We start from the raw sequence: 22,743 nt of genomic DNA, 5'->3' as shown, positions 1-22,743 counted from the left end.
GAACACCCAGGTCAATTGCTGAAGTCTTCTACTTTTAACTGCAGTGTAATTTTTAGTCAAAACTTGGGCAAAACCCAGAGACATTTTAAGTAAACTTAGATTAGTCATGTGCTTTTGTTCTTTAAGCTGGACCTTGTAATTATAAAGAGCAGATCAATAGCTCCCTTGACTTAGACATTTAATCAAATTTTGACTGTAGACATTTTAAGGCTCTGTATGTCATTTCTGAGTCTCATATTTTTTACATACCTTAGTAACTTACTCAGACCTTTATAACTTGCATAAACTTTTCCTCTTTCTCAGCTAGAATTATTTAGCCATCTTAATCATCTTATGAAAATCCTTCTACATTTTCTTCTACTTAATGTTTTGTATTATTAATACCATAAGGCATAGTTACATTAACAAACAAATTGACCATCTGCTGTGAGAATTTGCTCTTGTGGTAGGGAGAGAGATAAAGCAATATATATCCTCTGCACTTCATTTTCTTAATATATATATACATACGTATGTATATATATTATATACATGATAATATATATATATATTATAAAGGCACAAATACTTTCCTTGTGAGACATGGAATTTTTATGGTAATCAAAATCATTCAATATGAGTATATCATGTGACATGCCAAAATATAGAATGGTCTTCTTATGCACGCCTAATCTGGAAGACAGCCGCCTGAAAAGCTAAGTGTGCCTTTTAGTATTTGATTTTACATTAGAAGCAGCATCGCAAGGGAAAGGAGCCATCTTCACTGAAATAGAATTTTCTCTAAAATTGATTTTAAGCCAAGAAAACTTGGAGCGGGTTTAATTATGCTGCAGTGTTTGTGAGTTGACCACCAAGAGCTCTGCCTTCTACTCATCAGTGACACTCCCTGTTGGATATGAAAGTGGCTTTTCCAGTTTCAGTTGTTGGTTGACACTAGCGTTTAAATGAGGGTCATTTCTATGTCTCCCACCTTTATTCAGCATATTTCACAGGAAACACACACACGCACCACACACACACACACACACACACACACACACACACACACACGCTTTCCATCAGAATGTAGTTATCTGCCCCATATTGATGATAGAATGTCGACTCTAGGCTGAAAATATTTTTTTATATCTCTCTATCTCTCTTGCAGATAGAAAGTTTAACTGCACAATGTGAAGTTGTTAACAGTGAATAGACGAGAAATGCACAATAATTTCATATACTCTTGGAAATGAGTTCTTTCATTTTTAAAATTTGCCTAGCACTGAGTTTTACATCTTTGGGAGAAATAGGTATCACACTGCATGCATACATCCAAAGCATTGGTCTATAACTCAGTAAAGAAGGGAAAGGCTGGGGGGCAGGTGTGTGTACCAGGTGGTTCGTATCCTGTGAAGGGATCATAGGATTTTTTTCTGTGAAATATTAACCACCTACAACACCATTTAGGCTGATAAAGGCCAACTCTGTGAATATTTAACTTGCACCATATTTACTCTCCTGATAGTGAGTCACTTTCATATATGAAATACAGCCTATTGCTTATTATTAATTAGACCTCAGTTGGTCTTTAGCATTTAACAGTTTTCAAAAATGATACATGTAATTTACATGGTAACGTACATTGAAAATGTGAGAATGTGAGGAATGCCAGGAAAAATCTTGTTATGCCATCTAGCTTAGCAGTTCAACTATATTGCAGATCTTTCTCATACAGGGTGCAGGTGGCCGCGTGTGTGTTTTATCCTCTTATGTACTCAGGCTCCACTTTCGGGGGAAGATGACATGACACCGTAAGAGAAGGCAGAGCTGGTTGACAGACACTGGGCCTCTTTCAGAGGGAGAGCAGTGTGTCCAGCGAGCAAACAGAGTAAAAACAGTTGGAATGGCTATGGAAGAAGTGTAGGAGTAAATGGGGAAGCTGGGTAACCAAGGGACAGCAGGAAACCAGACCACACCTCCTGGCAAGAGTAAGGCATCAATCAACAGGTTTGTAGGTCAGTCTGCTTCCAGCTGCCTCTGGCCATTTCTGACTGGAATGAGGTCAGGAGTTCTGATCGCCTTTTCAGAAATGCTGTTGGCTGAGGCAGGTGGCTGTCTCTTGAAAAGATATATAGCATCTTTGAACTAGTGCCTTGTAAAAGGCCTGTGTGATAAGAACAGAGACTTATCTTCTGTGACTCTCCTCAAAGCTCCCAGTGTTTTAATTGAACACATTGCTCTCTGTTTCCAGTTGAGTTTATGAGCTAATGTTGAGTACAGGTGGAGAAAGATAAACTAGAAAGGAGATCTCGGGCTAATATACAACATGCTATCTTGACATGCTTAAAAGCTAAGACTTTGTTCATAAAAGTTTTAGAAAAACAGAGATAGGCTTGGCCTATGAATCAAGGAAATGATGTAATTAGAGCTGCATGAATATGAGTACAGTAAGAGATATGGTGAGTTATGCTTTTAATCATGAAGATCCTGGGGTCAAGCCCTCTCTTTCCTAATCTTCTTAGCTCTGACCTCCCTAACTTTGAGCTTCAGCAGTCTCATCCATATAGTGGGTATTAAAAGTATTACCTAGCTGGTAAATTTATTGGGCGCATCATGTAAGATAACGCTTGTTATGTGCTTGACCAAGTGCATGACACAGAAAGATGCTGTTTAGTACACATGTGCTGTTATTTCATCATGAGTTGTCTGACAGTTTAAAGGAAGGTGATGGAGATCAAAAGACCGTAAAGGTGTCTGCTGTGTGACGTTTTATTCTTTTGGCTTTTTGAGGGGCTCACTACCCAATTTCCACGGAGTCTTATTATTACTTAAGAATGCCCGGCCTTAGCTTGACTTGTTGCTAGTCAGCTTTCTTAAATTTTCCCATCTATCTATTGCCTCTGGGCTTTTACATTTTCTTCTTACTTTCACTCTTACTCTGTGGCTGGATGGGTGGCTGGCCCCTGATATCCTCCTCCCCTTATTCTCTCATCACTCCCCTCTTCCTTGTTTCTCCTATTTATACTCTGCCTACCATCTCTCCTATCCTTGCTTCTGCCTCACTACAGGCTGTGAAGCTCTTTATTAGACCATCAGGTGTTTTAGACAGGCAAAGAACCACTGAGTTAAACAAAGGCAGCATAAACAAAAGTCCATACCTTAAAATAATATTCTACCACAGAGTCGGTGTATGCAATATTTGAAGAGGAATATTTATATGATAAGCAAGACCTATGGCCAAAATAATTGTGAAGTGTAAGCAAAAAAAAGAAGAAAAGTGAAAAAAACCAAAATGACTGTAAAGTTTAAGCTGGTAGACCTAAAAGCATCAGGATTTGGGGCAAATTTAGAGGATGAAGATGGAGACATGATTTCTATGTATGTCTGTGGGAATTGCTTGCTCTGTTGGCAAAGAGATCTTTCTGGTGTCTCATCCATAGACTATGTGGCATCTTATACCTGAACCACACTTCCTTCCTGAGGCCCTCCTTCCATGATGAGGCACAAGGGCAAGCGCCCTTAGCCATCGTCTGACAAGAGGATGTGCATCAGCACCTCTGCTCCTCTGTGCAGACTGGATCACTGAGGCTCCCAGGCTATGTCCAGAATTTCCAGGGCTTCAGACTGAGCTTGTCATGGTGCTAAGTTGTTGGGTAATTAAACCTTCGGGCTGTTTGCCTATTTTCTTCTAGACCATCACCTGAAAATGACTGTTTCCATGGGAATGTTCATCTTCTATCCTGGCCTTAAAAGAAACACAGGTAAGAGTAGAGGGGAAAGGTACAGGAGGAGCCAGATGGTAATTTGTCTTAGATATTTTAAGGGCCCAATGCCTGTGAAGCATTTATGCTCAGATGACCTAGAATGAGCTGGAACAGAAATGAAATGGCATTAAACAGCAATTTAATAAATAATTGTACTCTAGTGGTTGAAATTGGCCAGTAAATTACACAAATGAGTTACCTGAAAAACATCAGGAAAAGATGTTCCCTCAAAGATCGCTCATAATGTAAGATGTTTGGAAACACTAATGACATGCATTTTAAAAGCACATTTAGAAAATCGTGACCAGAAAAAAAAACGGTGATGTCAATGGAAGCTGGAAGACAGGATTTTTGTTTTTAAAAAAAAAGCCTGATTTTTTTTCTAACATGTAAATCCTCTTAGGAAGAAGGAGTTTCATCTTCATCATAGCTGAGGAGTCTCACACGTAGTAAGAAATATGTTTAATAATTATACCACTTCTTACCTTCTGCTGTGAGGAAATAGAACTTCATGTTTGGAAATTAAGGGATGAAGAATAAAATAACAAATACTCCACCACTAGTCTTTAATGTTCTCTGATTGATTAACTCCATGTCTGTTTGCTACAAAGCAGATACATATCTCAAAGACATAAGCCATGCCATGCTCCTTTCTTGGAAAGTGCACACAACTAATACTTGCTAGCTAGTGATGTGGCAAAAAGAAAAGTGAATAGTTTTAAATGATAGAGGTATATAGATAGAAATCCCCACATACATAGCAGGCCTTCCCCTGTTTTTCTATGCTTACATAGGTTCACTAAAACTCTCTTTTCCTGCCTTATCAGTGTCTCAAGGAAGTCGTCACATCAGCCATCATGAATTGTCATGAATAATTGTGTTTTAAAATGTCACTTCAGTTTTCCTTCTCTGTAGCTTGAGATAGCACAGAGAAGCCAACTTTGTAGTTCATACACATCGTGACATAGTCTCAACCTATAGGCAGTCAAGACTCTATTAGCTGTAGTAGAAGTTGGTGGGTTTTCCTGTTTTTCAAGAGATACCTAAACTTCTTAGAAAATTTATGCTGTCTTTTGGAATTCCAATGAGATGCATCTTGCAGAGCCTAATGGTGTTCATATTGAGCTTCTGCAGAGAGAGGCCAAACCCTTGCTTTCAGTTTGGGCTCTTTTCCTTTAGTACACTACATTTAGCCCTGCAAGACAATTCAGACACACTTGCTTTATGCTCTTCTAGAATTTAGTAAAGGTGACTTTGTTGTTGGAAATAGGAGAGATGGATTTCCTTATTTCTTTTATTAATTTTTTTTTCATTTTGCAGACCAACCCCTAGTTCCCTTCCCTCCCCTTCCCTGTCCCCATTTTCCCCCTTCCCATCCCCATCCCCTCCTTAGAGAGGCAAAGCCTCTCTTGGGGGGTCATCGAAGTCAGACATTCCAAGTTGAGGTAGGGCCAAAGCCCTAATCACTGTATCAAGGTTGAGAAAGGTATCCCATCATAGCACAGACTCTGGACTGACAGCTGGGAACCTTCATAGGACCAAACTAGGCCCCTCTGAATGTGGATGACAGTTATGTGACTTGATCTGTTGCAGACGGCTGAGGGCTGGCAGTGGAACCAGGACTTATCCAAAGTGCATGAACTGGCTTTTTGGATTTTTTTATTTCTAATAATATCATTCTATTAAAAAAAGTCAGGGAGATTGTTGTTTTGGATATATTTAATACTTAGAGAATAATTCCCAATCAAGATCATACATTTTCTTACAGTATTTGGCACCCTTTGGATGGTACTCAATGCCCTGGTGCATCCAGAGTATCTTTTTTTTTACGTTGTCTACTGTTGTACTAAGTCAATTACCAAGTTGTCTTTTCTCATTTATACAAAGGCATTAAACCAGTGTCCTGCCCTGTGCAGAGACAATAAGCAATCTCTGACAGTTTTCTACTTAATTACATGCTTCATTGGATGCTTCTTGATTGAAAATATTTTCTTATAATCTCTTTTGTTTTATGCTCATGATTTTACCCGTGTAACACGAGGATCATAAAGAAAGATGTGATTGAACATGATGGCTTTAGTGGGGAGTATCCCTACCTTCTACTTCATTGAAACACACAGTACAATTGCCCTTTACTGTCAAGCCGGGATGTTGGATTCATGTTGCCCTCCATAGGTCACTGAATGTTTAATGTTCCAGGAGACATGCCTTAGTGCTTGGGTTAGGGTTTCTCTGGAAACTGTTCTTTAGAGGCCAAACACCTGTTTTCACTGGCCTTTTCTGATGCTTGGGAAATGCAAAATGAATGTGACATTTCTATTTGGGATTTTTTTCAATTTCCTGACTTCTTGGTCTTTGGATCACTAATTAGTGAGTTCTTATAGTGTGCTGGCATGCCAGGAAGCTCCCAAATGGCCTTTGAAAAGGAATAAGAGAAAATCTCTGCCTAACCAGTAAATTGGTTTACTGGATCCAGAAAAATACCAAGCTATGTCTGAGCAAAGAGATGCTTAAGATGGAAGACCCTTTAGAATTTCTGTTCTCATATGTTTGAGTTCTTGACTTTTCATTTGTTTCTAACCTGGTAGTCATTTGACAACCATGGAGGGAGAGATGTGGGCAAGTAGGAGCCCAGTCTCATGAGAAGACTCTGTCTGCTGGGCTCCATCTTTACTCCTCCTATAAATTGCCTTCACTAGAAGCATGTCTAAGATTATTTCAAATCATTACTTTGCTTAACCTGATTAATCTGCTAAAACAAAACCCCTCACAGAAGAAATAACAACTGAGCACTTACTCATTGCCTGCTGATTTATCAGTGTCCACCTCTACAGGGCTGCCTTTGCAAAAGCCTCAGGGCTGGGAAGAACCCTAGAGAACTAGTCATTCAAACATCTTATTTTACAGATGTGAAAAATGAGGTACTGGAGTGAAACAACTTCTCTCAGTGACTCTTCTTGCTGGAACTAGCCTCAGAATACAGCCTTAGTTCAGAGTTCCTAGTACCCTGTTCATAGGTCCTTTTGGCTAGGCTTTGAAAGAAAAGATTTGCCCAAGGAAACAAAGGCTGGAGACAATGCTGAGATTAATAGTACAATAAGTATTCTAGGAACTGGGTTGGTGAAACAGAGTGTTCTTGATTCCATTTGTGCCTTCCAGGTACCTGACATTGTTTCAAGTACTTTGAGCTCAAAATTATGTGGTTGTCTTTTCAATACTGAACTACTTATTTGTCTTTAACTTTTATTTTTTCCACTCACTGGGATATACAAAGTTCACTGAAAGTACTTATGCAACAAAAAAGATAAAAACAAGTGCTCTGTTTTTGCACCTGGACACATAAATGGCTGTACTATGCTTCACTGAGTCTCTGGGCCCTGAGTGATCTGGGCACTATGGAGAAGTGAAGGGTGAAGTCAGGGGAGGAAGAATTAGTCTTAACAATGGTAGTCAGTGGATGAAGGAGAACCTGAGATTATCCTTAAAACCCAAGCAGGATTTGAGAATGAGAGATAGCAGGGCAAGGGTAGTATTGAAAGTAATTGTCTGGGAGTGTGTGAAGATTTGGAGGATAGTGGGAGTTGGAATTGTTGAGATGGAGTGGAACTTGCTGGGGATGTCTGAAGGTGCACCATTGCAATTATAACTGATTTCTGATTTACTGAGTACAGAAATGACTGGGGGAAGGGGTTGAAAGGAGAGAGTATGTGGAGAGATGACTGCATCTATATTTCCAACACTACCTAAAAGGCCAGGATCAAGAGGCTGTGTTGCTCAGAGACCAAGGGTAGAACCAAACAAAACTGACCAAAACCAAACCAAACCAAACTAAAAAAGTCAATGAAATGATTCCTAATGATATTTTACTATAGTTATAGTTAGATGTCTAACCGAATTTTCACCATAGAGGCTTTGTCTAGCAACTGATGGGAGTAGATAAAGAGACCCACAGCCAAACATTAGGCTGGAGCTCAGGGAACCTGGAGGAAACTAAGAAGAAAGGATTGTAGGAGCCAGAGGTGTCAAGGACATCAAGAGAACTTGGCCCACAGAATTAGCTAAATGGGGATTACAGAGGCTCCTAAAAGCTTAACCAAAAATCACAGAACCTTCATGGGTCTGCCCTAGGTCCTCTGCATGTCCATTATGGTTGTATAGCTTGGTCTTCTTGTGAGGGTGTCTCCGACTCTCTCACCTGCTCTTGGAACTCTTTTCCTCTCAGTGGGCTGTATCAACTTTAATATGAGGGTTTATGTATATAGTCTTACTGTAACTTGATATGCCATGTTTGGTTCATTTCCCTGGCCAGGCTGCTCTTTTCTGAAGGGAAAGGAGGAGGAGAGGACCTCGGGAAGAGGGAAGGTATATTGGGGGAACTGGGAGGAATTGAAGGAGGGGAAGCTGAAGTCAGGTTGTATTGTATAAAAGAAGAATATATTTAAAAAAAACAGAAAGAAGGAAAAAGAAACAAATGGCTATGAGAGTACAACACTCTAGGAAATATATTCTGATGTCTTAGATTGACTGGAACAAGTGGAAACTATAAGAAGAGGACATCCCTATGAAGAGCAGAATAAATCTGTGAAGGACAACACAGGGATTATACTGAAACTGACTTCATGAAGGACAGAGAAAGCACAGCTTTCAGAACTCAAGCTAAGGAAAAGACTGGCATTAGTGATGAGTCTTATAAACATGAGATTAAACACACAGCAACACTTGGTGAAATGTTGACTTTCAAGGATGATGGCCGAGGAAAGTAATTTGTAGTCACAGACTTCAGACTACCCTCGGTTTATTTGTCATTATTCCTGGCTGAGTGGGAAATGTGTTTGTAGTAACAATGGTCATACTCCCACTTATCTATCCTAGAACTTATGAAAATATCAGGTGCTTATTAAGATAACCCAAAGAATGTTATTACTGTAAAAATGCATGGAGAGGTTAGCTGGGAGAAAAATAAGGTTTAGGAATTCTGTGTTTAAAGAAACGGCAGGAATCTCACATAGAAGTACTTTCAATTTTGATGAAAATAGTTGATCTTGGGTTATGTTAGGCCCAATGAGAAAAAAAAAATTATGACCAGATGGAAGTGAGAATTGAGGTTGGGTGAGGTCTATGAGAATGGGGAATTCAGGAGGGAAGGGTAGAAGGATTAACTATAAACTGCTAACACACACAACAATGTTTTTTTTTTTAAATAAGAGCAAATATATGTAAGTACATGGCTCACTCTGGAGTTTAGGAACTCACATGTAGACACGATAACCTTGAATCATTAGTACTCAGGGGGAGGATTTTGAGTAATGGACAGGAGGAAAAAGTAAAGCTCAAGAAAATTAGACAAAATTACATACAAACAAACACCTACCCAAAAGCCTCTGAGCTGAAGCAATGTGGATTTGAGTGTAAGAGACAGAATTTCTATTATTCATTTTTTATTAATATATGAGAGCAAGACCAGTAGAGACTACGAGAGAGTAGATTATGAGAAAATGTGATTGGAATGTCTGGGAGATCAAATTATCTTTTCATTACTGCATTTTAAAAAGATGGACATTTCAGAGGCTAAAATATGTTCTGTTTTTCTGGGGACTCATGTTGTTAAAAGCCCATTATAGCTTCTTTCTTGATATTAATGTACTTGCTAGGGCTGGTGAATCATTGCTGAGGACTTTGCAGAACAAATCAAAAAGCATTTAATGAAGATTAGAGCTGGATTGTGCAAGAGGGTAGAAGAGTGATGGCCTTGCACTGCAGCAAAATCTTTCAAAACCACAGCTCTTGATTGACTTGAAGCCCAGACCCAGTCTCTGTGACTGCAGGATGAGTTGGCCATAAGCAAGCATTGATGGGAAGGGGGAAGATGTGGCTGGACTATATAGCTCTTGTTTGTAAGACCCTTTTCATAAGTTTAAACTCTCCTAAGGAAATGAGACATACTGTCCGTTTATCTGGATGTAGTGTGGTGATTAAATTAGCACAGATGTTGATGGAAAGCAGACAGGCAATGTAGGGAAGAAAGTCAAGACTTAGGCTATGGAGAGAAAGAAAACTGCAGATTTGGACTTAAGTAGAAAATAAGACAGTATGAATTAGGACAGCCAAAAATTGCTCACAGTATAGGCTTGATGAGCCTGTACTTCTAATTCTAGCACTAAGGAAATGGAGGCAGGAGGACTAGGAATTCAAGACCATCCTCAGCTATATAGGTAGTTCCAGGCCAGCCTCAAATGCATGATCTATATCTCAAAGACAAAACCAAAACCAAAAACAACAACAACAAAAAAAAAACCTCAGTGGTTTGAACTATCAGGTGTGTGATGGTGCTGCTCCCCGAGGGAGAACAGTGGAAGAAACACCAGATCTGGTGCATGGTTTAAAATTTAAAAAAATAATAAATTGGTGCTAAGCATATAGCATTAAGTTTACCATTCCCAAATACAAATTGAGCAGTGTTTAAATCTATCCATATGACTGTGCAACCAAATACCAGGGGTCTTTATCTAGCAAATCAGAAACTCTCTCAGATAATTAAACTGTAACTCCCACTCTCTCTATCAACTACCATTCTGCTTTCTGTCTCTAAATTCTTTCAGTACTTCTCACAGGTGGAATCAAGCAATCAATTGGTGTATTTCAGCTAGCATAGTATCCACAGGGCTCATCCAGGTAGAGCATGTCAGAACTAAGGATGCCCTGTGTACATGCCACATTTCTTCATGAATTGATGGACAGTTGACTTATGCTCACCTTTGAACTTTTCTGAATAATAGTGCTATAGTCATAGGTCTACAAATACATCTTTAGTATTTTTATTTTAATTCTCAGAAATGGAATTGCTATATCACATGATAACTGTGTCTGTTGCTCTCAGAGAAACCAACATACTATTTTCTATACTGGCCACACCACTTTACGTCACCACCAACCGCAAACAATGGTTCAGATTGTACATACCTTCAATACTATCACTTGTTATTTTCTGCCTTTCATTTTCTTTTCCTTTGTTTTAAACAGTAGCTTTCTGAAGTGGATGTCAGATGGTATATTTCATTGTAGTTATGGGATATGTTTTGATGGAGTTTCAGGTACTGGAAATGATACAAGTAAGAATTGAGGAACTTTTTATTTTTAAATTTTAATTAGCATACAAATTACTAGGTTTCGTTATGGCATCTTTAAACACAGCCAGGAGAGGATGAATCGTTCCTTTTTCGAGGGTGTGGCAGCTAGGAGATATCCCATGCTCCAGTGAATGGCCCCATACACATGCATATATTGGAGGCACTATTGGACTTAATGGATTATTAAAACAAGAAAAGAGCAGGAAATTATGAGGAAGGTATGATGTAGGATAAGGAAAGAATTGAATGAGGGAGATGGGGCCAGATATAATCACATTTCACTGAATACATGTATGCAGTTCTCAAAAGTAATGAGAAGGAATTAAAAGAATAAATGTAAGTTTCTTTTACTGCATTTATTTATTTAGAAAAAAGGAGAACCACCACCAGAAACTGAGCATCTCTACAAATAAGGCATGAATTACCAACGAAACACAAAATCCAAACAACAAATGAATAAAGCCATAGAAACCATGCTGCTTAGCAACCCTCGAGAGAGTGGGTCAGGCAGTGAGAGACTCCATGGAAACCAGCAAATTCTGTGCAGGGAAGCTCCAGACTTTTCTGAGAATCCTGGAAGAGGATTTGGCAGGTGCCACTGCTCTGCAGGGAGCCCCAGGAAGGCTATGGGGAGTAGGACTTCATGGACCAAAGTGCCATTGGTGGTAAAGATCAATTTCTTGGAATACAATATAGAACGAATAGGACAGGAATTCTAGGAGCACAAGACAGAGAAAGTCTAGATGGAAATAGAGAAATGAGGATTTTAGACCTAAGAAATGGGCAGCTTTTAAGTGGTGATGGTGCACACCTTTAATCCCAGCACCAGGGAGGCAGAGGCAGGAGGATCTCTGAGTTTGAGGCCAGCCTGGTCTACAGAGTGAGTTCCAGGACAGACAGGACTACACTGAGAACCCTGTCTTGAAAAAACAAACAAAAGAAAAAGGAAAATAAAAACCTGAAAAGACAAAGAAGTCTCTAGACAGGAACACAGATGTGACAGCATTTTGATTGTAGCTCAAAGAGATTCATTTTTAGGCTTCTTGACTAGAGGACTGTAGATTAAATTTATGTTGCAACATAGAAAACATAGTGTTAATTTAGATATAATTTTATCTTCGCAGGACTCACGTTGGATATTGATGTTCAAAATCTGTTCTATCTCTATTTAGTGAAGTGAATATCAAAATATTGACCCAATACATGTGGTCTACAGACTTACTTTGCATAATAAAAGACTTTACCAAATCATCTTCATTATCTGCATAAAATCTAGCCATACACAGTCCATTATATTCTGTTGTATTTTATTAAAAATCAATTGAATTCATGGCCCATTTCACAAATTGATTTTATCAGCCATAAGTAATTTGCCAAATGGAATTTGAAAAACATATTCTAATGTTTCTTGACTGGCAAACTATACCACACAGCTAAACTTTTCATTCCATATACTCACTTGAGCTCAGAGTACAGCTGTGATTAGATCTGGAAAATCAAATGCCCTTGTATTAAAACTCACGTTTCAATATTGTTTCTATGGTTATTTATGGAAATCAGACCCCACCCCCAGTGGGATTCTTCTATCTAATTGCTAATTTTATAGCATTGGAGAGGCAGGGTTTAGAGCATAGCTAAGACTGAGCTCTTGAAGACAGATATGAAAAACATCATAATTGCTCCACTTCTTTATGGGAAGCAGGTGTCCAGGCAGCGAAGCTTGGAAGAGGCGCTATTCGAGTCATTTCACAAAGCCCAACAGTCAGTCAGCTTGTCTGGAATAACCTGGATCTCCTTCTCAGCTCTTCTTTCCTCTGAAACTAGTGTCTGTCTTCTGCAAATCAACCTTAGATCAGCAATACTAAGATCCTGTGAAATTAACCAAAGGGAGGCAAAGGAGGAAGTGGAATCATGTAAGAATCACGAAGATAGTATAGATGATAGAATATTTTCTTTAAATTTTGCAAAGTAAATGGACTAAATATTGTAATGATTCCTACTTGATAATTATTTTGTTATATATAAATTTACTATGTTAAAGTTAAAACCTTCCTTTTTATTTAGATGTAAGAGGGAGATAATTGGGGATATCCTCTGTATGTTGTGACTATGTGTTTTTCTTATTGGTTGATGAATAAAGCTGTTTTGGCCAACGGACAGGCAGATTTTAGTTAGGCAGAAATTCTGAACACAGAGACAGGAAAAAAAGATAAAGAATGTAGCTTCCAGGGAGGTAGGATCCTAGAGCATCACCTAGGTAAGTCATAGCCATGTAGAGATAAAAAGATTAATAGTAATGGGTTAATAATTAAGAGAGCGCTAGCCAGTAAGAAGCCCAAACCAATGGCCAAACAATTATAAATATATAGTAAGTCTCTGAGTGTCTATTTCTTAAGCAGTTGTGGGATCCAATGGGCAGACTAAACTGGTCCAGTGGGACCAAGATAGATGTAGAATATATCCTATAGTGCCAACCTAATGGAAATAGTTCTTCTGGAATTCATAAATATACTTGTGGATGAGACATACTTTTTATATTCTGGCCAAACCTCCCTGATTCCAATTTTCCTCTGAAAATGAAGATAAGTAATATCTGACATTTATTAATGTCCTGTTTCTTTGCTAGAATATTATGCACACAAGGACAAGACATTTTTCCCTCCTCTTTTCCCATAGTATGGGAGGGACATTAGGTTGTTGAATGTACTAAGTGAATCATTATACTTCTGTATTTTCATCTTTGTTAATTTCTTAAGATAACAAAGTACTACAAGCAGCATGGCTTATATGACAGGAATTTATTGCCTTGCTGTTCTTGAGATTACACCAATATAATGTTATTTCAACTAATTAGAGGTCTGTAATGACTAAGTTCTAAAACATGATCCATAAAGTAATTCACAAACTTTATGTGACATATTTTGTGTAGTTAAAAACTTTATTTTTAACCTGCATTTATTCATTATTGTTTAAAAATCATTTCTATTTTTTGAGATTATAGTTTTATAATTTTCTCCTTTCTCTTCCTTGCCTTCAAATTTTCCCATTTACATGCACCTTGCTCTCTTTCAAATTCATGACTTATTTTTCCTTTAATTGCTGTTAAGGGGAAAACCCAGAGATGGCAATCCCAGGCTACAGGCAGCAAAGGAACACTGAGAGCTGAGGAAGAGAAGAACATTCCATTTCATTATCCAACACCAGATGACCAGTCCTGAAAACACACACACAAGCGACTTAGTCCAGACAGAGCAGGTTTTATTTAGGAATATATATGTAGACACAATTCATATATACATGTAATCACAACAAAAGAAGAGGCTATCAATTTGAAAGAGAACAAGGAGAAGTATATGGGAGGATTTGCAAGGAGGAAAGAGAAGGGAAATGATGTAATTACTAAAATTATATTAAAATCTCAAGTTCTAATATACGTGAATTATATATATATATTTTTTGTTTTGCTCTTTCACTTGTGTGATGACATGTGATTTACCACACCTTTCTTATGCCTAGTTGCTGTCTGCCTGTGCTTTTTGGTGAGGTGTCTGTTAAGAATCGACCCACTGTAAAGTCAAGTTTTTTTTGTAAAGTTGCTATCATTTATGGGTCTTTATCGGGTTTGTTTTCTCTGCCAGCTAAAGAACTTAAAAGCAGGAAAAAAAATCTCAAGCCAGACAGCTAGCAGCAGAGAAACTGGAGCACAGCAGACTGGAGCTCACAGGGTCAGTAGCTGAAGAAGGACTTACATTGGGAATGAGGAAACACACACAGGCAGCAGGGCCAGAGGGAAAGACCTTCCACAATGTAGAGCAGGGGACTTGGAAAGCCAAAGTCAAGTGTTTTCTCAGGTGCTGGGATTGTCTAAGTCTCTGATGGCCTTCCTCCCTAATTTGGAGTTGATTAGTTTGGAGAAAGACAGGATGACTTGCTGGTCCACATCTGTTATATAAATAACATCCTGATCTGGCCTTGGACTTGTTGAACCGTCTAGCAGCAGGAGGCCCAACTGACTGGAGAAAAAGCCCACAAAGCCTTTGTTTTTAGCTGCCAGGGTTTTGTTCCAGGTCAGGAGGGCGAGGAAGAAGCTAGCCATCTTGGAAGTTCGCCATTTTAGTACCTAGTCATGGACCCTTTCCTTAACTCCTGGTCCCTCATGATCATGTTGGTAACTGACTATAACACACTGATTTCTAGAGGACACTGTCAATAAGATCAGAGCAACATTGTTTTCAGATGGCATGCTTGTTTTTTACAGAATCTACTTGGAAAATGCTGGCAGACTAAAACGCGCTGGCAGAGAATTAGGAAGCTCATCTAGACGAGTATTTGACATCAGCCCCTCATTTTCTGTATTTATAGTATGCACTCATAGTCCACATAAACTCCTACTGAATGCTATTGCAAAACCCACATAAAAAAGAGCAGGTCGGTTAACGTGTTAAGAATCGTTAGAAGGTTCTAATTGCTGCACTTAAACCGATGACCAATGTACCACTTGAATCAGGTAGCTAAAGACGCACCTTAATTGTATATATTTAGTGTAAAGCCCTTGAGATGTGTGTGTGGCTAAGGCATATCCCCAGACATCTCTAATGGCCTTAAAGACCATTAAAGACCATATGAGAGGTCCAAGGAGCCACACCAAAGCTATGACAGGTTTATAACAGCCCCTGCTAGGGACCAGGCCTTAAGTTTCAGTGTACTGGAGGTGACTGGAGATGAATGAGCAATTCTTAGGAAAAGTCACAACTCAGGGGCGACCAATCAGCAGGTACCCCACAACTTCCAGCTAGCTGAAGATAGCTTTCCCTACACTGTGGGTCTCTAAACACTAGGGCCACCCACCAATCAGCACCCAGACTAATGTCTCCTCCCTGGAATTCCCTTAGCCCAGCTTAAAGGGAGTCTGTGGGCCTCTCAGTTTGTTGCCATTTACCATCCAAACATGCTGTCACTTTTCTATTATTATTATTATTATTAATTAACACTCTTCCTGATTGCATATGTGACTGGTGGTCTTTTATGGAATTCTCATGGACCCTAGCAATTTTTAGTCCCTCAAGGTTGGAGAGTGACCTGGTCCCACCCTCTGTTTATTTGTTTTTTGAGACAGTGTTTCTCTGTATGTAGTTCTGGCTGTCCTAGAACTCACTTCGTAGACCACGCTGGCTTCTAACTCACAGGGATTTGCCTGCCTCTCCCTCCTGAGTGCTGGGATTAAAGGTATACACCACTGATGCTTGGCAAAAATACAATTCTTAAGCTCTTTATGTATCTGTTATTGTTGGTGTGATAATTTTTTTCCTGGGAGCATTCAGCACACGGACGAAAGTACAAATATCGTCGAAGTCCATTTCATGAACTAATATGTTTTATTGGAGTTACTTACGGAAATATGGGTAAGAGGTTACTTAGAGTAAAGGCAGAAATTATTCAAAGGCAGCTACATCACCAAAGTTCACCTTAGCATAGGTGATGGCTCACAAAAGTTGGGAACCTCAATCATACTACAGAGACCACAGGCAACTCAAGATGTTGGAAGATGCCCCTCCCAAGTGACTCTCGTTCTAATCCTTTCCCAGGCAACTCAGCTGGTTTCTTCTGAAAAGCTCACCTGTTCTCAGAGCCTTCTTGCCAGCTTGTCTTGTCTGAGAGTTTTCTTTGCTCTTCAATTTGACTCATCTGAGATGGACTTTCAGCTTTTAATGATTATTCTGTCCCAGAGGGTCCTAATGACTCTTCTCAGTTTTTGGAACTTCCTGAAATTATTTTGAGTTGTTCACCTCCATGGTTAAAGAACTTGCCTTTTGCTGCAGGATGAAATGTTTCAATCTTAGCAAACTGCTACACAACACTATATTTTGTTTCCTCATGTTGTTACAGTACATACTGATATCTGTGTTGCTTTTACAACTATGTAGCAGCTTTGAAGCTAGTGTAGCAGCCAGGTTATGAGGCCCCTGACTTTAGCAATGAGGGGAACAAAAAGGTAAAAATGCTTTGCTGTCCTGATTCGGGGTGGAAACATATCTAACTCAACACAGAATTCTAATCTGCCACTGTTTTTACTTTTTTTCTTTAGTTTTCTATTTTTCTTTTTTCCCCTCAATATATGTTTTTATTTAAATTAGAAATGTGAATGTTTCACATGTCAGTCCCAGCTCCCTCTCCCACCCCTCCTCCCTTGTCCCTCCACCAGCTCCCCCAGCCCCCCACCCAATCCCCACATCATTCCCCAGGGAGGGTGAGACCCTCCTTGGAGGGGGGATCTCTAAAGTCTATCATTTCATCCTGGGAAGGACCTAGGCCCTTCCCCATGTATCCAGGCTGAGAGAGCATCCCTCTCTTTGAAATGGGCTCCCAAAGCTCATTCATAAACCATGGTGAACACTGATCTACTACCTAAGGCCCCAGTGATTTCTGTGGCCTCCTCCTTGGCACTACATTCATTGAGTCTGGACCAGTCTCCTGTTGACCTCTCATCCATCAGTCTGGGATTCAAGAGCTCCCCCTTATCCGGTCAGCTGTCTTTGTGGGTTTCACCATCATGGTCTTGACCCCTTTGCTCATCACTGCTCCATCTCTGTCACTAGGTTCCAGGAGTTCAGTTCAGTGTTTAGCTGTATTTCACTGGAAGCAGTAGTGCACTAGTGGGTTAGCCAGGTACTTAGGCACTGGGAGAAAGCTGTACCATGTCTTATGGATCATGGGTGCTATGAATATATATATGCATTCAAATTGTTACTTCTTTCTCTGTTTTAGGCTTGAAAGGGGTTATACATGTGGTAGGCTGCCAGAAAAAAAAGTATATACATGCTATTTTGATCAGGCTTTGTCAGGTTAAAAATGAAATGTGCATATGGAGTGAGTGCTTTCCATTCCTTTTCCTTAACAAAGGAGAAATGACAGCTAATTTGAATTGATATAATTTTAGAAATAACCCTGGTTACTAAAATGGATGTACTTTGTGCTCATCAAGAGAAAACTTTATGGCAACACTTGCTCTTTTCTCAGTAGCTGACCTCTTCATAGCCACTCAAAAAGGGGAGAGTCAGACTGTGTTTGTAAGCAAGAAATTTCAGCCTGGGACTATCAGTTTTAGTGAGGTTACGTAAGGATACAGAGGTCTGATAAATGCGCAAACATGTACTTTAATGAGAAAATGTGAGGATTGTGTGGAACAAATGGTCCAGAGAAGTGAGCAGATTTCTAGTTAGTCCATTCCTAAGGTATAAATTGGATCTAAATAATAGAGCATAAACACAAATTCCAGTTGAAAAGACAGAGAAAGAAATCCAAGATTCCTTTCCCTAAGGCTGGATCTATAATTACCACTGTGCTTTAACTTTGGGAACATTCACAATATATAAATATGTTTGAGGAGAGAGGAGTGGTGTTTAGACTCATTATACATTTGGGAAATGTAGAAGATAGAGCATATTACTTCTGTGCTTTGAGAAGAAGAGGAAGCACTTTCCTCTAAATATCCATTATAATATAAACTACTTGGGTATGAGAACTCCAAGAGATATGTCCAGTTATCAGAAATAGAACTCCTGGGTTTTAGGTTCTCATAAGCTAGGGAACATAACATACTCAAAAATCCATAAAATATCTATTCATTTCCCAATATACATAGCAGTTTGCTTACAAAATCAGAATGGTGATAAATAATGCATAATATTAATTGTAGCTAAAATGCAAGTGATTTATGTATGGGTCATAATTCCTTTCAGTGAGATGAAAATACAAAATACTGCTTAATTGTTTGTTTTTGGCCTGTAACTTTTAAGTAATATTTATGGATTGCTCATTATTGACCTGGCACTTTGGGAGTCATTTACTTACTTAATTTTAGGCTTCTCACCCAACAAGTTCTAATCAATCACAATGTACATATCAAAGATCAAGTATACTTAGTTACTTTATACTTCTGAAGATAAAATTATATAAGTTTTGACATATAAATTTACTTATACAACTAAAGCCGAACAATATTTTGCATTGCTTGCCATGACTGCAGTCTATATTGTTGTCATTGCTCAAATCTATTTTTTCATGATTACATAGAATATGACTGAGTTAGTACAAGAGAATCTCTGTGGATTGTTACAGTAACCACATGTTTATACTCTGTCTATTTGTCTGCTTCTTGTATCACCTATTCTCCTTGGATCCAAAGAATCCCAAGGCATGTTCTTACTCTGTTGGGGATACAAACAAAAGTTCCTGGTGACGGAACTGAGAGTGTTACTCCTGTTACTCTAGTCCATTGACAGACACAATCAGACATAGATACTGAGTGGAGGCAAAGGGTTGGGGCCAATAATACAATCTGCAGAATGTCGTAATACTCTTTAAAAGTTTCATTTATATGTCATTGTGGATTGTAAGGAAAGCACATTCTTCTGAGGAAAAGAAATCACATGATGCCCACTACCCCAGGAATAAACACACACTGCTCCTTTTATGTCCCTCACACACTTCCCTAAGGTTTGTGTTTGACTTTTGTAGTAACCCTATGAGTGACTACACTCATTCACAGCCAAACAAGCACACAGATATTGTGTGCTTTCCGGGGACTTGGGACTCTGGATAAGGTCAAGTCGAACACCGTAGCCAAGACTCGTGTGTTAGGGCATGTGACCATATCAGGCTTCCTGTCTGTGTACTGGCATATATCTTATGTCAGAAGACGGAAAACTGGAAGTGTATGGCTACTAGAGGAGGCTCTGCTAGTTACTCCTCTACTCAGTGGCTTGATCAGTCAAGTATTGTTCCTTCACGTGCATCTTCTTCAAACTGGAATGGGAATCTCCATTCTCTTTCTCTTCCCATTCTTGTGCTTGTAGTATTTACTCAGAACACTTTTTCTTTTAGCACACTGGTAGAATTTGACATAGGCATCTTGGCAGAAGAAATTAAATGCTCTTTACATCTATTAAGTTAATAAGCTAACTAGTCTTAACCACAGAGCTCCACAGTTTGCTCTCTGGAACATACAGAGCTTCCTTTTTGAAAAATGGAGTGACTTAGCCCAAAAGAGCAGGAACCTGAGCCAGGAAAGAATAAAATGAAAGGAAATTCCTAAACCATTTATTTTTACTTAGAAGCTTGGAAAGAAAACAATATGAGAAATTATTCTAAGTGTGTACTGAGTAAAACTACAAGGTTTCAAAGGAATATATTATAGCACATTCATTTGCATGGTTTTGATGACACTGCAATTTTAAGGCTTCCAAAGTTCTTAATTCTAAGATTTAGAGATGCTACCTCCATGATTTTACTAAATTATTTTCCTCCTACTACTTCCATAAAGGCATCTTTGTATATTTTAAGTGTAACTTTCTACTATATTATTTTTACTTTTAGGCATTTAAGGATTAGTTATACATTCAGGAGTTGGGAAAACACATTCTAATTTGTTTGTTAGTGGGCAAGCTGCCCAGCACTCGCTGGTCTTGCCAGGTGCTGAGCTGACTGTTAACACTACTGAGTAAACAATACTCTGAGATCTTTGTTTCCTGACAGCACTTTTTGGCTTCCCTTGGAAATCTGACCTTGACATTCCAGAGTGTATGACACAGGCTGTGCCGAAAAAGGAATTCTGTGCCAAAACAGAAACAGTGTCCAAGAGCTGTTCTTTTCAGGCTTTTCCCAAACCATGCAGCTATGCTATTCATAAGCAATATTTAGAAAAATCACATCCTGTGTTATACTTTGAGAGAGTACTTCTTGCTTGGTATTTTTCGCATCTCTGGTTTAATGCAATCTCATTAATTGCATTACATTCTAGTGTTTTGCTACAACGTGGAGTCTGTGTTCATTCATTTGTCAATGACGCCCAGCCTAAGCTGAGGTTCTAGAACGTAAAAGGAACAGGACAGAAGTTGAAAGACTGGGAACAGTGTTGCTTTCCCTTATCTCTGATATACTTTGGAAGAATATTCATTAATTTTAACTAAAACTATCTGTTGACCTCCTGTTATGAGTCATGTACTGTGCTAGGCATTGGGGATAAAATGGAACAAACTTTGACTTCTGACTGCCTGGTACTTTTGCAGGAGAGTCAGGAGAAGTGGGAGATAGTTCACAATGAACAAACAGACGTGCAAATAATATAACGTCAAACTGTGACCTGTGTTAGAAGAAGGTGAGGAGCAGACATAGCTACCAACAAGGGAGAGTTAGGGGGTTTTTCTGCTCCCATTGCTTTCCTGTCAGGGTGAGGCCACCTCCTCATACTTAGAGCGGAAATCACCAGAAAGGATTGCTTTAAAAACTGGTGGATGAAGCAATAGCACATGCCTAGAAGGCTCCCCTGGGACCTTGAAGTTCTGCTCTCTAGCTTCCAGACAGAACCTTGGCTTTCCTGCAAGGGTGCAATGCATTCTGAGTCACTGTGCAGCTGACAAAAGCCCTTCTCTAATTTCAGTGACTTATGGTGCAGAGACAATGCCTGCTGTGGAAATTTTCCTGAAGGTTCAATTATTGAATGAAAAATTATTCTCAGGACATGTTCTGATTGTAGTTCTAAATACTCTTTGTACGTGTTCCATCATGAACAAGCATTGCCGATACTCCTGTACGGATCACATCACGACAGGATTGACATGGCTAATTGATTTTCTTTCTAGGATTTTTAGTATGACAGGTTTAGGTTAATTAGCATGATTCTGGACACAGAGAAATATCTAAAAATATTTAATGTTGTATGCTATGACTTCTGAAGACCTTGAAGAATGACAGTGCTGGGCCTTAGTAGTCCAGACATGATGCTAAGTCATGATGCTGCATGTTGAATTCTTCTCCTTCATCCTTCTCCTTCTCCTTCCTGAAATAGGGTCTTATGATATAGCTGTGGCTGTCTTATAACTCCCTCCCTCCCTCCCTGCCTCTCTCCCTCCCTCCCTGCCGCTCTCCCTCCCTGCCTCCCTCCCTACTTCCCTGTTCCCCTCCCTCCTCCCTCCCTCTTTCCCTCCCCCACTCTGTCCTTCACTTTTTCTCTCCTATTTTCTTGCCCTTTGTCATTGCCTTCCCTCTTCCTTTTTCAAAAGTATGGCTCACCTGTCTGCTTCTACTGTCCCTGGGGATGGGCAAGGCTGCTGGTGATAAGATATTTTCTGGCCAATTGGACTTAGCAACTCACTCAGACTCTGTTGCTATACCAACATAGTGATGCTCTCACTGGCTCTCCATGGAGGAGTCAGCAGTGAGTCCCAGGAGCTGAGCTGTTTGATATCAATGCATCGACCAGAAGCCAGGGTCTCAGCTAAAACACTTCCCAACAAACTGGGCCTGGATTCAGGAAAACTTCACTTTTTTTTCTTTGACATATTTTTGAAATCTTTAAACATGCCTAAGGCTGGCTTCTGACATTTAAAAAAGTCCTTTTAATTTTTAGTCCTTGAATGAGTTATCAAATAATAAAATTATTTCCGGTGATATCTGCAGTGTTCTTGGTCTTTTCCTGACCACACATCTAGTACAGGAAATTACAAGGATACATTTGCGAATAGCTTCTTAAATTTTAATGAACACATAGCTTGGTGGCAATTTTTCCAAATCAGTGTGTGAGGGGTGAGGTCTAAGGTTCTGCATTTCTGACAAGCTAATGTCAAAGCTAGCATTCTGAGGGAACACTTTGACAAACAAAGGCCTGTTACATTTGCATACCCTGCCTCAGAAGGACTCTGGGGTGGAGACTCCTATTTTTCCATGATGTTTACTTTGCCAGATCCAATCTGAAAATATGTCCTTAGAAGACTCTTCTTAGAATGCCTGGGAAAGCTCTGTGAATTAGCTTCAAAGATACACACTGAATATAAATGGACAGTATGACAGCATGTCTACAAGTAAAACCTTCCTCT

This window comes from Mesocricetus auratus, unplaced genomic scaffold (genome assembly GCF_017639785.1).
Source record: "Mesocricetus auratus isolate SY011 unplaced genomic scaffold, BCM_Maur_2.0 Super-Scaffold_15014, whole genome shotgun sequence".
Classification (NCBI taxonomy): domain Eukaryota; kingdom Metazoa; phylum Chordata; class Mammalia; order Rodentia; family Cricetidae; genus Mesocricetus; species Mesocricetus auratus.
Note: the sequence above shows the minus strand (reverse complement) of the source record.